The following is a 17,424-nucleotide window of genomic DNA, read 5'->3' on the forward strand; positions in this document are numbered from 1 at the left end:
TTTAGGTGAGTGTACATCCTAGCACCGGCCTTTCTTCCGCCGGGGGCAGAAAACCCAGACAGACTCCCCACATTGGAAGTCCCCGCCCGTGGCACCAGTTGTCGTAAGCTTTTTTCTGCCTGCACCCTGCCTCAGAGTGGTGTTGCCGGACAAAGTTGTGTGCTGTGGTCAACCGCTGGCGTAGAAGGTATAAATATCCGGGGCTTGCCGCTTCAGGGATTTCAGGTTCCGGCGGCCGACCGAACACCAGATCCACAGGTGTGCGGAGTTCCCTCCCGAACACGAGAGGTTCTGGGGTGCATCCCGTGGTTTCCTGAATGGCCGAACGATAAGCCAGCAGGACCTAGGCAGATGGAGGTCCCAATCCTTCTGGTGGGCCCTTGTCAGGATAACCAGTTGCGTTGCTAGGATCTTATTGAAACGTTCAACTAGCCCGTTGCTCTGAGGGTGCAGAGGAGTTGTTCTGGTCTTATGCACCCCCAAAAGTCAACACACTTCCCGAAAAACCCATGCCTCAAAATTACGCCCCTGGTCATCCGCTCTATCTTGGCTGTAAGGCTGGATGTCCCGCTGGTCTGCTACAGTAACTTTCCTCCAAGCTACTTCCATCTTTCCCGCTTCCGACACCAATGTGACGTTCTTCGTCTGTGAGTAGAGGAGTAAGGAGACAAGGAGCAGTACACAGGGTTCAACAGCTTTATTGCTCAGACCTGGTGGCACGCACAGGCACTTCTGTCATGCACTTATACTGGTTTTGATTGGAAAGTATTTTACATAAGATAAAAACATTCAAAATGTTTATACTAAAATCTAAAATCACTTAAAATCTTTTAAAATCTTAATGTGATTTAAACCAAAAAAATCCCAAAACTCAAAATACTTGTGCAATAAATAACAAACAATGAACTTGTGAAAAGGGCAATACTGCCAAATGAAACAATTAAACAAAATGGTCAAATGCATTGAAATTAACTGAAAATGCACCAGATAAAACAAAAAACAAACAATAAAATAAAAACAAAAACAAAACAATCTGATGCATTTAAAATTAAATTCCAAATGGTCAATGCATTTGACAAAGGAACAGAACAAAAACAACCAAAAAAACAAAACAAAAGTGTTTTTAAAATTAAAACATTCTTTAAAAGCAATTAAAATTTGTTTTTAAAATCATTTCTAAAATCAATCAATCAGTAATAAAAGGTTAAAAGGTTAAAAAGCTCCAGCAGGGGGAGATGGCCGTCCCCGGAGGTGGGTCCCATCACGGGATCCTGAGCTCCCCCAGATCTTATAGGTGCCAGTTCTTAAAGGCTTCCTCCTTGCCCCTCTGATGGACCTCCAGATTGACGTAGTCCCTAACTAGTACCATCCCCCTCTGCGCGATGATGACTGGGTCCAGCTCCTGCTTGTTGAAAAGACAGATGTTCTGTCCCTCCCACGGGGCCCGTTTCACTGTGCAGACGACACACCACCAGCACCTCAGGGTTGAAGATGTTAATCCCCTGGCTGGACCATAAAGGATCTGCTGGGCGGTTGCCCGCACAGGAACAGCAAACCTGCGGAGGAACAGAGAAAACAGGAGCCAGACCCTGCAGGCGGAGGGGCAATCCCTAAAGACGTGAGCCTCCTTCTCCTTCCCCAGGCAACCATTATAGGGGCAGGTGTCAAAAAGGGCCAGGTGTCAAAAAGGGCCAGGCCCCTTCTGTGCATGAGCACTCGTGTGGGGAGGCACCGACTCACAGCCATCCAGGAGACATCTTTTTGCGTGTTTATGAGGCAAACGTGCGTAGCGTTAGCCCAGATAAACCGGCAGGTTTTGGGAGGGAAATCTTCTATACGGCTGGTCTCCTGGGTAGATCTCATCTGACTACAGATGGTCTTATAATCCCAGGAGGTCAGCACGACTTTATGGAGGCCTACTTCGAGCGCAAAGGCTCGGAGCGCCCTGTAGAATGGCGGGGGATCCCATGAGTACGGCCTGGTGTTATCCATGGCGCACAGGCCGAATGGTCTGGATGTTCTTGACCACATATGCCAGCCCCTGCGCCTTTATAAGCTGCACAATGTCCAGGACCCCTCTGCCTCCATCCAGGGTACCCTTCACCATCTGCACTCTTTTCAGCCTCTCCATTTTGCTCCCCCTGACAAACCGAAATATAAATCTAGTCACTAGTTTTGCAATGACCTTGTCTGGGGGTAAGATCATGCCAACGCAGAGAAGTATCGGGAAGAGGATGGCCTTTATGACCAGCACCTTACCAGCCATCGCCAAGGTCCTTGTGCTCCAGCCGTGGATCTTCCTTTGAACCTTGGATAAGGCTTCCTCCCAGCAACGGGTGCCCGTGTTGGTCCCGTCGATCGTGATCCCCAGAACCTTGATGGACAGCTTCACAGGGAACACGGTCAGCGAGCCCCGGCCGACAGACCATGCCTTGGAGAGGTAGACCACGATCTTGTCCTTATTGACAGCAGCCCCCGTCGCCCTGCAGAAGCCGTCCAGCAGTTCCTCAACCCTGGCCACGGACGGCGTGTCCGTGCAGACCACGACCATGTCGTCCATATAGGCCAGGGCTTTCAGTTGCTCTCCGCCGGAACCCGAGAGATGGAAACCTGTCACCCGGATGTCCCGGCAGATCGCCTGCATGAACGGCTCCAAACAGAGGACGTACAGCAGGGCCGACAGGGGACAACCCTGTCGAACCCCCGACCTGACCGGAAATGTTTCAGTCAGGTGGCGGTTCACGAGGACCCTGCTGCTTAGGCTGCTGTAAATGATCTTAACCCATCTCCTCAGGCCAAGAGCGAGACCCATCCTCTCCATAACAAGCTGCAGGTATTCGTGACCCACTCTATCGAAGGCTTTCTCCTGGTTCAAGCTCCTCTCCTTCGTTTTCTTGAAGAAGCGGCTGCACTTCTCATCGTCCTCCATGATACGGATCCTGGACAGGACCTTGATCTTCTCTTGCTCCTCCCGATAGAGGGTGGAGAGACTCAGTTTGACCCGGGCCACCTCCTCAGCTAGGTCAAAGCCTCTGAGCTGTTGTATATACAAAAATATAACTAACATAAGAAAAGGTGCACCGCAGGGGGTGAAGGGTGACAATATGCAAATCAAAAACAGCAAGGCATATGCAGTGGAGACTGAATGCGTAAACGCGCAACCGCGCTGAACAGTCTGCAGGGAAGGACAGTACTCAGGGGCTAGGACGTTACAGTACTGTCTGAAAAGATGCGTCTTGAGTAAGCGCGGGAAGGAGGTCAAGGACTCTGCTGTTTTGACTTCGGTGGGAAGGTCGTTCCACCATTTAGGGGACAGGGATGAGAAGGAGCGGGCTCTGGAGGAAGGGGAGTAGGGAGGAGGCAGAGTTAGTCTTCTGGCACCGGAAGACCACAGTGCTCTGGAGGGGATGTATGGAGAGACAAGGGACTGAAGGTGCCGGTATCGGGAGCCAGTGGAGGGAGCGGAGCAGTGGAGTAGCGTGTCCGAATCGGGGCAGAGAGAATACCAGACGAGCCGCAGAGTTCTGGATGAGCTGGAGTGGATGGGTAGTAGTTGCAGGCAGGCTGGCCAGGCCGTCCAGGTGGGAGTAGCAGTAGTGCATGGTTTACACCTTACTATTAATTCTCTGCATCTCTGATTAAATATGCCAACACTTAAAACACATGCTTTCATCTACAATTAGAGAAATGCATTTCTCAGTACACTGAGTTGGTCCCTGGGGAGATTTCTTTTTTTGAATGCAGCTAACTCCACAGTCTAAATTGGACAAATGAATACGTTAAAAGGGGGGGAAATGAGTACAAAACCTAGGAAACATCAGAACTGATCTCTAGCTACTCTTCAAGTGTTTCTCTTCCATTACTGCCTGGGATACAACACTGTACTAAACAACAGTGCTTACCATGAAATATTTTGAATACCATTGCCAATATAGAATTCAACAACATACATCTTCCTGCTTGAACAGTCTCTGGGGACCACACCTTCAGTTTATAGCCCACATGGACAAAGCTCTCCGAAGGCTCGTGGCATTAATGCTCATTTTCAATCTGCTTTATTGGTGTATGTGACTCCAAGACAAGTGAAAGCTTCATTCCAAACCATCACAAGGCCTACTAAAGACATTACCACCATTTAAGTTTATGTTCCTGTCAGAGTATGCTGCAAGGGAGGAACCACCTTCTCAATCTGGAAATGAATGGCCGTTTGTTCTTGTTCAGTTTCTCAGTAGAGATCAAGGAAGCCCTCGTGTCCATCATGCACACTGGAAGGATTAGCCTGCCACAGTTCAAGAGCTACCTGGGGAAAATAGTCAGACCAACAGCTTAAGACCATCAAAAACCTGGTGTAAACAAAATGAAATAATTGATCCCTGCAGTGAATCATGCTGACCCTCAAAAACATATTTAGCTAGATCAAAATTAAAGAGGGAGAGGATACTGGAGTCCAAACATGTTTTGGTTCAACAACTTCATTTTCATAGCATTTTCTTATGGTCACTTCAGTTCGTTTTGATCTTAGTGCTATAATTCATAACATCGATAATCTTGCAATGGATTTGAAATGTTGTTGCTAAGAGATCTCAATGCTTCAACTTCAAACAATCAACTTTGATCAATTCAATACATCTCTTTTATCATCATCATACATCTGCTTTTAGTACTCAAAAAACAGCAATTTCCTTACTGATGAATTCTCATTTACCAATATTCTAAATGTCCTGTTTGTCTATTGTTTAATTGTTATTCCAAATTACATGATGCATATTTGACAGTCACCACATTATCCCTTTTTTTCCCCCTCACTCACTCCCTCAATTACACTCTCAGAAAAGGCAAAGAATTCAAGCCTGTAGGGTACGTAGATGTCTTTTTTGTCTTTTAATTCTTGCTTTGCAGGCATCCAAAATAGGTTGCTTTGCTCAAAGGGAAGTCTGAGATGCTTTTATTCGTGTAATGGGTGAGGTATAAATGGAAAAAAATCTGTTATTATGTCAGCATTTGTTTTGGTTTTAAATCACAACATACGCTTTAAGTATAGAATAAGTGAGATGGCAATCTGCTCTCATCCATCTTCCACTTGTCAAGCCATGTCTACCTCTCTCGACTCAGATGCCAGTCTACTTGTAGTTCTACACATTTAATTTTCCTGACTGTCTTCCTTCTTATATGTTTGACCAATTTAATATTTTATTCTACTTTCCCTGCTCCTTAACTTTCCGTGTTATTCTAACCCCATCTTTCACATCTCCTCTCTACCCTGACATTGCGCTATCCATCTGCTTAATCCAGCCATGCCTCAGTGCCAGGCAGTGACAGCTCCCCGTCTCTTTGTTCAGTGAATAATTGGGGTGAATGCCGTGTCTATTTGGTGCTAGCAATAGCCCAGAGAGACAGAAAGTACAGTACCTTTACCATGTACTGGCTTCCTCTCAGGATTGCTGATGGGGCCTGCCCATTTACGACCATTGACACTGCACTGTCTCTTTGAGTGTACATCAGCATAGCTATGCATCCGTCTGCCTTCACTCTGCATTAGACTGGTTTGTCCTTATTAATAATTAATAAATCACTAGAGGCTCACCTCATGTTGACAGTGATGACCGGGTGGCAGCCGGTACAGAATCTCCACACCAGGACATTATTAAAAACAAACAGCGTATAATATAATGGCCCTCTGAGCCACTTTACAAAATACATTCACACTCTAGGTAATAAGAGGTGATCAGAAGGTGATTAACAATCAGAGCAGCAGCGTGAGGATTTCCTTCACTTCCTTCCAACATGTCTCTCACCTAAACCTTCTCTTTAAAATGCTTGTAAAAAACAAGTAAACAGGAAATAGCAGGTCAGAAGACCTGAAGAGGTTCCCCTATATAAGAGGGACAAACAACAAACCACTCATTTTAAATCATACCGGAAGAAGGCTCCAATCTTACTTCATCTCTTCCAGTAAACTAATTGAAAACCATCTACCACTTAAAGTACTGGAATTAGAATAGGATAAGAAAATTGCTACTTCTAAGATCAAATAGGAAAATAGAAATCCCTGAAACAGTGGACAGATTTACAAGCGGACTTTTTTCATTGGACAATACTGATTTTAAATAAATATACATTTTTTAAATAAAAAAATCAAAAAGGAAAACCCTTTAAAAGCTTAAGGAATTTAAGTATTAACATTTTTAACAAATAGAAGATACTAACTGATTGTTTGGCTCAACAGGTACAAAATCACTTGCAGACCCCAAGATTGAGGGTTCAAATCCTGAGCTCAGAATAGATGCATCATACAAGAAAAATAAAGTGACTGTTTAAACCTTTTCTTAAAAAGAGAAAATATAGAAAACTTAGAATGACCTTTAGAGAATCAGTTATAATAATATATAAAACCATGCAGATTGTTCATCATTTATTGTTCAACCAATAAAACAGGCCATTCAAAGAGGAATCATAACTAAAGAAACCAAAATTAATTTTGGAAGATTCAAAACTCAGTAGGATCCAGGAATACAGACAGAACAATATACACATTGAAAAGTTACCCAGGTGTAAAACTCCTAAATGCCCTGGCTATCTTACAAAAATGAGAACATCTCAGAATAGAAAGTCATTCTATCATTTTGAATTAACAATCGCTCCAATAAAGTCAAAGAAACTTCAGCTAAACAAATGCTTTATATACAAAGAAGCCTTAAGAGTATTCCCAAAAGTCGACAGGAATATCACTATTAAATTATTCACAGTCCCTACCATCGCTTGAGAAACAACTTTTTGAAGAACTGAACAATCAATGAATGTAATGACCACGGTATTTGCAAATTAAGGCAACAGCCTTAATATAAACACCTACAGGGCAGATTGGAAGAACAAAGCAATTCACAAAATGTACCCTACTACTTAAACACTATGCGAGATACCCCACAAAAAGTAATGGAATTCACAAATACACTTAATTGAAAATCACAACGGAGTTAGATTTTTCTTGACTGTGCACTTACAAAGGACTGGGATACTAGATACACAAGTTTACATAAGATAGTCAAGCACTATTATGCAAAACAAGTTATCAGCCTAAACACATTTAAGGCATTGACACACAGCCACCAGACCATACACAAAGACAACCTGTAACAAACTCGGGGACAAGAATGGCAGATTCAATTGCAGGCTAGCTATTAAGATGGGAGAAAGGCAAACAATCCAACAAGGGGGAATCTGAAAGACAAAAACATGGACAATCCAGGGGTCAGGCAATTGGGCAAACAGGGAGAACCAAGAGAGGTAGCTGGGATCAAGAAGGCAAAGGTCAAAACACAGGCAGCTACAAAGATAGGAATAACACTAAGAAATGACTCTCAAGAGAATGCAAGACTTCAAGAAGTGGCTGAGGAACAGAGGGGAATATATACTGTACAGAGGGCGTTAGGTATTAGGGGTTGTGAGTGCTGGATCAATGGGAAGAGGAGGAGGATGGAATGGAACACGTGCACATGGGTTGTGAGGAATGTTAATTGGATGATTGATCATGGTGCTGGGGAATGTGAGAGACAGGGTTTAGTATTCAGGTGAGGATGACCTCTGGTGGTGAACTGATGTAGAGTGAAGTGAAGCTGTGAGACAACCGGACCATTATTTCACTGATTACTACTTACTCTGAAGTTTCCCTTGATATCAACAAGAAGATCAAGGAGAACTTCAGAAGGAAACAACTAGAAACACACATTTAATCTAACTACAAAGTGATCTCTGCTTACAGAAAAAAAACTACCTAATACATCATAAATGTTCAAGCAACCAGAACAAACTGAAACCCTCATATGATTATTTTAAACAGTGAACACATACTGCCGACTCAGAAGCTAATACTGCATATAAAACCCAATTAGGAATCACACATGATTCCCACAAATATCAAAGATTATCATGAATGTACATAGGAGAGACTAAAAATGCAATCAATGTCAGGATGACGCAACATTTTTCTAATTTTGGACAACCAAAAAATAGAAACATGTAGTACAACACTTCTTGACTCACTGCATGGACACCATACAAGTCATGGGCCTTGAAATAAATCACATCAGATAATGCTTCACATTGTTAGAAAGCTGAGACTCTCAGCTCTCATGGGATACCAAAGATTTGGCAAACAACACAGTAGTGAAGAGTACACATGGGATTAAAGAGAAGCACACGTATTTGGTGCCCTTGTCAGCTAAGGGGTTAAATTTTGTTAAACAAAACGATTCCATAATTTCTTTCTTATATCAAATTGTTTATTTGTTCTATGCTTTAATTTCAGAGTACATTGAGACATTAAACTGCATAAATTTCAATAAAAACTGGAAAAATTGAGGTGTTCTAAAATGTTTGACCAGTAGTGTATATGTACTATTTAGCACTGGAATGTACCTTGCTTTATGGTTTGTTTGTTTTTATGTCACTGTGATTTACTGTTTTTATTATTTCTAATTCATTTCAAATTATTTCAATTTAAACATCTTTTATGGACTTTGGAGATAAATACAATTAAATAAAATACTACTGTAATACACTCAATCACTATAATGGAAATAATGACACAATCAGAATATGATTGTATGCAAATTCTATTAAATCATGCAAGTCACACATCTGGAAATGTACCAATTACCCATAGGATTTAATAAGCAGACTCAAAAACTAGGACAGTACATTGATCCGGCCATCCCCTCACCAGCTACTATGGAGTTATGCAATTAACTGAATGCACACTAACTTACAGATATTACAAACACACTATGAAAATACATTGAGCACACTATCAATGGACATTTCATATTACAAAGCAACTAACTGGAGAGACAAATTGGATCAGGCTATGTAGTAGTACAGGCCTCCCAACAAATCTACTCTCCCCCAAGGAATGAGAACCCTGTCCCTACAAGACTACAAAATCAAACTCTGGACCAATGATAAGGTTACAACTTAGACAGACAACAACATCAGCCCAAATACATCATAACACAAGACAAACAACAAACTTAACAAATATTTCTATATAATAAATTATTATAGACTTGGATCAAGACAATGAGGAAAGGTCAAAGATGTTACAATGTCAGTACCAATCTAAGACAAACATCTGAATCAACATACTTTCCAGTGAACAGACGTTGCAACACAGATAGAAAACTGATGGTATGGAATATGAAAACCACAAAACCCATGGTAATCATAGGAGATTCCAAACTCAATACCATAGGCCAACACCAAAATCCACATATTCAAATTGAAAGCTACCAGGGGGCTAAATTCATACACGCAGCTAGCATCATAGGAAACACAGATTCAAACACCGAAATCAAAAACATAATTCTTTCATTTGGAATTAACAATAGAGATCAAAAGGTCAAAGAAACTGCAATAAAACAATTACAGAAAATGGTTTGAGCTGCGGAAGTTAAATTCCCATGGGCTGAAATACACATTCCTATTATCAACTTTTCAAAAAACTTAGGAGGTCCCATACAGAACAAGCTTCAATAAATCAATACATACATCATTAATCACTATAACCATATTAATCCCATAGACCCCAAAGCATTCCACACACTCTCTGATGACATTCACTGGACCGCACAAACTGCTCAAAACATCCTACATCATTGGCAAAATAATTTAAACTAAAAATTCCTGTAACCACACAAACTCCAGTGAAAAGGACTAATACATCACCACAAACTTACATACACACACCCAACATACTTAATCTCTCCAAAATAGAGGTCTCTCCTTTGTTCCGACCCCCAGCATTACTTACTCCACACTTACCTACTCAACTTAAAATAGAAACAATATATACCATCGCAAACACAAAATAGCTGATTATTTTGAAGATATGCAGCCCCCCAAAAATCAATTGGACCCCCATATTTTAGAACAATTATCCAACAACAAAAGACAAATCCATAACATAGCAACCTACCACCAATAGCAATATACACCATTTATCTGAACCTGAAATTACTGAATTACTCATAATAAAATGTATGCGCAGTGACGTATGTATGTTAACTTTGTAATTTGTATTTTATTCAATACAGAAGGAAGTGCCGGAAATAGCGAATTGGTGCAGGAACCTCAAGATGAATACATCCTGGTATACAGTAAAATTTAAGAAGACGGCTAATACTGAAAGTAGTAAATACTACAGACCGGAACACAGTAACCTTAAAGGTGGGGTATGCAATCTTTTCCAGAAACATTTTTTGTTATACTGGTTGAAAGTCTCTTCACATCCTGATAGCAATCAATAATTTAAGTGGTCTATATATATATATATATATATATATATATATATATATATATATATATATATATATATATATATATATATATATATATGTATATATATATATATATCTTCTGTGAAAAGGACAGGACTAAAAAAGGATCGACCAATCACTGCATTCGGTCCGAATGTAATGATAGGATGTCCTTCCTGTCTGTCAATCTATATTTGCATACCGCCGCGCAACTTGTTCGCGCAGACAATCACACGTCATCAGCGCGGGAACATTGACGAGAATGAAAGGCGAGCCGCAGCTACTATTTTTAAAAACATAATAACCGTAAATAAGATGTTTTAGTTCGTTATTATTGTAATGTCTAACCTGTGAATGAGACGTGCGGTAATTTGAAACTGTTGCGATCGATTCCGCCAACACGTCTCCTGGCGCTGACTCTGCTCTGTGTGCGCATGTGTGATGGGCGGGGCGGTGCGGCTCTGTGCTTTCAAAACAAGCTGCTGACTGCTGGCCTGTCAGGATTGCAAACCCTAGCTTGAACATTTGGGTTAATTAGAATAAAGACTCCCTTCTACAGTTCCGAGTTTGTGTCAACATCATTTTTCGGTATATATTATTATTAAGCAACTAACATGCAGTTAATACGAATCTGAGTACTAAACACGGGATCATCTCATGCTGCTTTCAGTTCTATGCAATTGACCATTAAGCCTAATACAGTGAGGGAAAAAAGTATTTGATCCCCTGCTGATTTTGTACGTTTGCCCACTGACAAAGAAATGATCAGTCTATAATTTTAATGGTAGGTGTATTTTAACAGTGAGAGACAGAATAACAACAAACAAATCCAGAAAAACGCATTTCAAAAAAGTTATACATTGATTTGCATGTTAATGAGGGAAATAAGTATTTGATCCCCTATCAATCAGCAAGATTTCTGGCTCCCAGGTGTCTTTTATACAGGTAACGAGCTGAGATTAGGAGCACTCTCTTAAAGGGGGTGCTCCTAATCTCAGCTCGTTACCTGTATAAAAGACACCTGTCCACAGAAGCAATCAATCAATCAGATTCCAAACTCTCCACCATGGCCAAGACCAAAGAGCTGTCCAAGGATGTCAGGGACAAGATTGTAGACCTACACAAGGCTGGAATGGGCTACAAGACCATCGCCAAGCAGCTTGGTGAGAAGGTGACAACAGTTGGTGCAATTATTCGAAATTGGAAGAAATACAACATAACTGTCAGTCTCCCTCGGTCTGGGGCTCCATGCAAGATCTCGCCTCGTGGAGTTTCAATGATCATGAGAAAGGTGAGGAATCAGCCCAGAACTACACGGGAGGATCTTGTTAATGATCTCAAGGCAGCTGGGACCATAGTCACCAAGAAAATAATTGGTAACACTACGCAGTGAAGGACTGAAATCCTGCAGCGCCCGCAAGGTCCCCCTGCTCAAGAAAGCACATGTACAGGCCCGTCTGAAGTTTGCCAGTGAACATCTGAATGATTCAGAGGAGAACAGGGTGAAAGTGTTGTGGTCAGATGAGACCAAAATCGAGCTCTTTGGCATCAACTCAACTCACCGTGTTTGGAGGAGGAGGAATGACCCCAAGAACACCATCCCCACCGTCAAACATGGAGGTGGAAACATTATGCTTTGGGGGTGTTTTTCTGCTAAGGGGACAGGACAACTGCACCGCATCAAAGGGACGATGGACGGGGCCATGTACCGTCAAATCTTGGGTGAGAACCTCCTTCCCTCAGCCAGGGCATTGAAAATGGGTCGTGGATGGGTATTCCATTAATATAATCTGGTCCGATACCTGCTGAAACGACAGTGCAATTGGGGGTCTTTTTATTATGTTTTCGAACTTAGTTATATCCAGCCACTTTTATTTAAGTAATGACAGTATACAAATCAAATGTTTTAATTTAGATAGTGGGACATCTGTGTGGTTTATTATTGTAAAGATTGCAGGGGTTTCCAAGGAGTAAACCCAACTCATCATTGCCGGTACAACAACAAATCATATTTATTATTACTGCAGCACAGACAGGTCTCAGAGACTGAACACGATGGTTCGTCCTGCCGCCTCCCTTTACCTTTTATCCCCTCTCCTTACGCTCCTCCACACTGTGGCTCGCTAGTTTCAAACATTGCCATTTTCTTTCAACAAGAGAAATCGATGTGATTGTCACGATCGAACCTCCAAAGACAGCCCTACATACGATTTAATTGCCAATCAATCCCATGCAAATACCACAGGATGCCTGGCTATTCACCATAGACATCACAAACAAACAAATCACTAATACTGACACAGCAATTGGAATAGACAATTCGAAAATGAACACCCTGACATCAATAGACCTGACCAGGAGATTATAGAACTTCTTGAGATCAGCCTAAATCGTAATGAATTCCAATTGCATAACGAACATTTCCTACAAGTAAAAGTCACAGCAATGGGGAAAAAAATTGCACTGGCCTATGCTAATATATACATGGTGGAGAGGGAGCAAACGGTAATGAGTAAGTGAACACTTTTACCTATTCAATATCTCGGATATTTAGATGACACATGGGGAATCTGAACTCATACATCAGCAGAATTTAAGATATTCATTAACACACTGAATCACCACCACCAAAATGTTAAAGTAACAAGCACTCTTCACCAGACTGAGATCAACTTTTTGGACACCTGCATTTACAAAGGACCTAATTTTTTCAACGCCAACACTCTAGACACCAAGGTTTTCTTCAAAGACACACACACTTTATTACACGAACACAGTTTTCACCCCAGACACACCTTTAGAGGTCTCATTCAATCACATCTTTTAAGATTTCACCACATTTGCACAGAGCAGCAAGAATTTGAAATAGCCACCAACACTTTGTTTAACACAGTTTTCCAGAGAGGTTATGGCAGAACCTTTCTGAGCAACTTTTAGAAAAAAAATCTTGAACACAAAACTTAAGATAACATAAAAACCATCCCCTTAATCACCACCTATTCCAAATATTCCTGCAAAATCAACAACAAGATTTAACGTAACTGCCAAAAAATTACAGGCAAGCCAGATCCTCTGAAAATACAACATTATATCTGTCTATCGAAGGAATAAAAGTCTACAAGACTTGTTGGTTCATTGCAAAACACCACCAATAGAACAGTTAAATCAAGATTTTAAAAAGTTTGTGCCCTGATGTATGTTGGAGAAACCAAAAACACTACCCAATAGAATACAACAACATCAGTACAACCTTACGAAACACACACACACACACACAAACTCCCCAGCGATGTTGTTGAAGCTGAAAATTTGGGAACATTTAAAATAGACTGGATAGTATCCTTGGATCACTTAGTTATTAATGGACACCAAACAAGAACGATGGGTCGAATGGTGTCTTGTTTGTAAACTTTCTGATGTTATGTTCTTATGCTAAGTAGTGTTGACCTCCAGCCTCCAGGTGGTTGTATGGAGTACAGAGCTATAGGCATACCAAGATGGATAGGAAATGTAAGGGAACATTATGAAGCTGTGTGCTACAAGGGGGTCCTTCTCAATCCATTACCATCAAAGTCCGCTGTTGAGAAGCTGTGGATTTGTGGTCAAATAAAAGTAAGTGAATATGTATATGTTGCGAGTTGTTTTTGACTAAGGCTCATATTTTTGAGTTTATACAAATGTTAACTGGTGCCTACAGTTTGTAGAAAGTTGTCTTTACAGTGTAGGCATTGTGGATCCCTGTTGGATGAGTCACTGTCATATGCTTATGTATGTTTGTAGTTTTATATGTTTTCTGCAGAAGGAATATTTGTATAGACTCAGTTCTGGTCTGCTTTGCTGCTTGTGGGCCTAAGCTATACTGCCTAGACTATGCTGCTCCCTTACTACTTGGAAGCACTTCATCCCTGGACTTGCAAATCTGTTATGATGCACCTCTTACCTGCAAGCCTTCATCTAAAGGAATTACAACCCTACACTACAGTAATATTTGAGGTCAAACCAACTATAGGCTACACTTGGACTACTTCTACTTCTACAAGTCTCTTCAATCATCAATGCAGGATATGGACATTTATGGACATTTATTGTAATACACAAGTGTGGATATTGTGTAGGTTTAGTTTGTTTTTGTGTGTGTACCCTTTGTAATATAAGAACACTGACTTAAACTTTCATAAATCATTCATTTATTCATTAATTCTTCACTGTTTTATTGAGTGAAGGTTGGCTAGACCCTTGTAATGGAGTTCCCCATTGTATTTGTAGCTGTGGTTAGATTAAACTCCAACAGTTTGAAACTTCTCAGAACATCACATAGAAGCAATGACAGTCACAAGTTTAGAAACCAACAAAAACTGGAACAAAAGAAAATACATGTTTTTTTAATCCAATGTATACAACATTGTTTCTGTATTATGTCTGTGCTGAAAAACAACTATTTTGATGCTAGATTTGATTTAAAAGAACAAAAGTTCACCCATATAACCCATACCCAACAACAGTTATTGGAATTTGATAACACACTGAATAATCATCACAATTATATTAAGTTACAGATCACTTCTCACAACCAGCAAGTACATTTGTTAGACACATGTACTTATAAAGAACCCCATTTCTCATTAACGGGAATCCTGGATACAGAGGTTTATTTTAAGTACTTAGACAAAGAATTTCACTCACATTTTATACTGTGTAAACTGTGATATGACAATAAAACTTGATTTGAAAGTCACCCAGCAGCAAAACTCCTAAATGCCTTGGCTATCTTACAAAAATAAGACCAACATCCCACAACAGAATCCGTCATTTTATCATTTGGAATCAACAATTGCTCCAAAACAAGTCACAGAACTTCAGATAACCAAATAAATGCTTCATACAAAGAAGCTCGAAAAGTATTCCCAAAAGCCGACATAGGAATTCCACTATTAACAGTTAAGTGAATTACAACTTTTAAATCAAAAGATATCTATTGAGGTGGGTATAACTGAGGATTCTGTGCATGTCAAAATGGTTAATTGTGTCTAAAATAAGGTCTAAGAATAGAAAAGAATAGGTGAGAGCACCTTACTTTCTCAGAGTTCTTCATAAGAAATAAGAGCTCGGAGAAAGAAAGTTAATTGAACCAAAAACAGAAAAGAAAATGTATTGATTTGAGAAAGAAAGACAAACAAACCAACACAAAAAGCAATTTCAATGCAACTTTCAAATATCTGGTACATTGTAGCCTTCTTGGGCCTATAAGCATAAGAACTAAAAGAGCCAGCAGGAATAATCAGCTGTTTTCAGCAGAACATGGACAGATCGATCAATTCGATTAATATCTAAATGTGTTTAAAATCCCATTTTAAATTGTGGAAGATTAATACTTTCCTTCTGCAGTCCAGTTAAAGAAGACTGACATGTATGACTGGATGCATGTTTGTTTCAGTGCTCATATAAATATCAAGTATTTTGATTTCAGGTCAAGAAATTAATTTTTCTGTAAAAAGGGGTGACTGAGCAATAAGACGGAGAATTGCCACTTACAGAAAACCCCTGAGAGCGATGGAGTTGACATTTGTAAGACTGGAGCAATAATTCTGGACGATGATGATGTTTGACAAATAAAGGTCAGATACACATGCAGGGGAAGCCATTCTACTTCCAAAAACACACCCTCCAATGAAGCGTGAAACACTGATTATTAAATTACATACAATCTGACTTGAAAAGTGGTTGAGACAAATAACCTGAAGCAAAAAATAAAGATAAAAATCAACATCATTAATTTAGATCGTGTTCCTCCTTTTCACTCCAGGAGTACACTCATAAATCTTTTTCTTTGGGGGGAAAGCAATTGATCATATTCAATCATTTGGGGATTCTTACAAGTAAGATTAAGATATGCTTTATGTAGGATTCAGCCAGTCTAACCAAAGCTTTTTATTCCACAGCCAGCACAATAAATAAATAAAAATAACTCTGTGTCACTCTAACTAGTTGAGACAGCTGTTGACTCTCTTCCAAACCACAGCTCAAGAAACACACCAGGGGACAGCAATGCACCAGACGTCATTCTTGGAGCAGACTAAGGACAAAATAAATAGTCAAAAATAAATAAACAGGAAGAAAGTGGTTTGGGACTGCAAAACGTCTACCAGCTGTCAGTTTGTGAGGTTTCTTTGCCCTCTAAAGGCTGAGGAGACAATTACAAGATTGAAATATCTGGAATTTGTCATGCTTGAGGAATATAGAGAAAGAAAAAGGCATGTGCCTTAGTGTTGGTAAGACTGACTTCGATTTAATTGAACCCTTATTTCAAGTAATTTGATAACATCTGAATATTTACATTGTAACTGATAAAATGTTTTCCTTAATAAGATCATTTCCTTATACAGTTTTATACTTAACTTAAAACCTCTACTGTTAAATATATTAAAAGGCTCTTATTTAGGAAATCATTACTTCAATCAAGGGTTCAATTAAGTAAGTGAGAGCTCAGTTGGAACAAAACCCAGCAGGGTAGGTGTTCCTCCAGGACCAGGATTGAGAACCACTGTTCTAAGTGAACAGTCAAGCACACAAGGATGCAAGTTATTCATAGGTATGGTTGTGCTTCTTAGCATTGTCACTGACAATAATTTTAAATTTTAAAAATGTATATTTAGCAAACAATAATCAGAGCAGTTAGAATCATACAACCTGTAAAGACAAATTTGGAAAATGAAAAATAAATCCTGGGAGTGGGACACAGGTAGAGGATCTTGCACAGTAGGACTTTGTCTGTTGATACTCTGGAACAGTTACCACAGGTGCTAAAATAACTACATGGACAGACACTGCCAGTAGCCCTGGGTCTGCAAGCACTTTCCTGGACAGGATTACAGTGTGGAGTGTCAAACACCTGAAGGAAAAACCAGCATCATTGGAAATACTGGAAGTAAACGCACCATTACTGATACTTTGGTGATTAAGGAGGGGATATTTGGCTGTGGTTCCAATTAATAATTGTGTACTATGTATGAAATTACATGTAGTCTCCTATAGGCAATTTGTTAGCAAGTATTTAGTGTGTATTAGGTCAAATCTAATTTATAATGTTTAAACCCCTTTGAAACAGCTAAGAGTT

The sequence above is a fragment of the Amia ocellicauda genome, chromosome 4, assembly GCF_036373705.1.
Source record: "Amia ocellicauda isolate fAmiCal2 chromosome 4, fAmiCal2.hap1, whole genome shotgun sequence".
NCBI lineage: Eukaryota > Metazoa > Chordata > Actinopteri > Amiiformes > Amiidae > Amia > Amia ocellicauda.